The sequence below is a fragment of the Sinocyclocheilus anshuiensis genome, unplaced genomic scaffold (assembly GCF_001515605.1).
Source record: "Sinocyclocheilus anshuiensis isolate Anshui unplaced genomic scaffold, SAMN03320099.WGS_v1.1 scaffold2519, whole genome shotgun sequence".
In the NCBI taxonomy this organism is placed as follows: domain Eukaryota; kingdom Metazoa; phylum Chordata; class Actinopteri; order Cypriniformes; family Cyprinidae; genus Sinocyclocheilus; species Sinocyclocheilus anshuiensis.
Genome location: NW_015558687.1, coordinates 55,406 through 56,000, shown reverse-complemented (window position 1 = coordinate 56,000; position 595 = coordinate 55,406).

Below are 595 nucleotides of genomic sequence, written 5' to 3'. Positions count from 1 at the left end.
AACTATTGGTTTTATGTCTTGTTTAAAATGCCTCCCAACTGCATTCCTCAAGTCCAACTCTGTTGCTGCCGGGATGTTGGTCATCACAGCATCTGCCAAATAAGAAACAAAAAAAAAAGCACAAGAAAAGCTTGACATAATTTTTTACTTTAATTACACTAATTGTGACAGGGAGTCATTCTCTTTTGCTTGTATGCCTACTAAAAACAAAAATGATATATATATATATATAGTGTATCACTATTCAGTGTGTTAAAAAAGAGAGAAGCTCTCTGGCAAATGTTGTGTGTTTATACCCATACCTCTAATGACCGAGAACAGTCCACTCTTTTCAAATGCCTCTTTCTGCAGCGGACCACCCTCCTTCATGTTTAATTTTTAGACATGAGGGAATTTTTTTAAAACCAACACATGCGTGCTGAACCGTGCGCCTAGTCACAGATCACTATCAACTACGGTCTGCTCCCTTCACTAAAATGTAATAGTTCCTAAACATGATAACAAATAATATAGATAAATAATGAACACATGTCAAAACGAAAACACAGATACTTACAAGACCAAGTAGGAATGTCCTTTATCGTTTGTTGTTTGT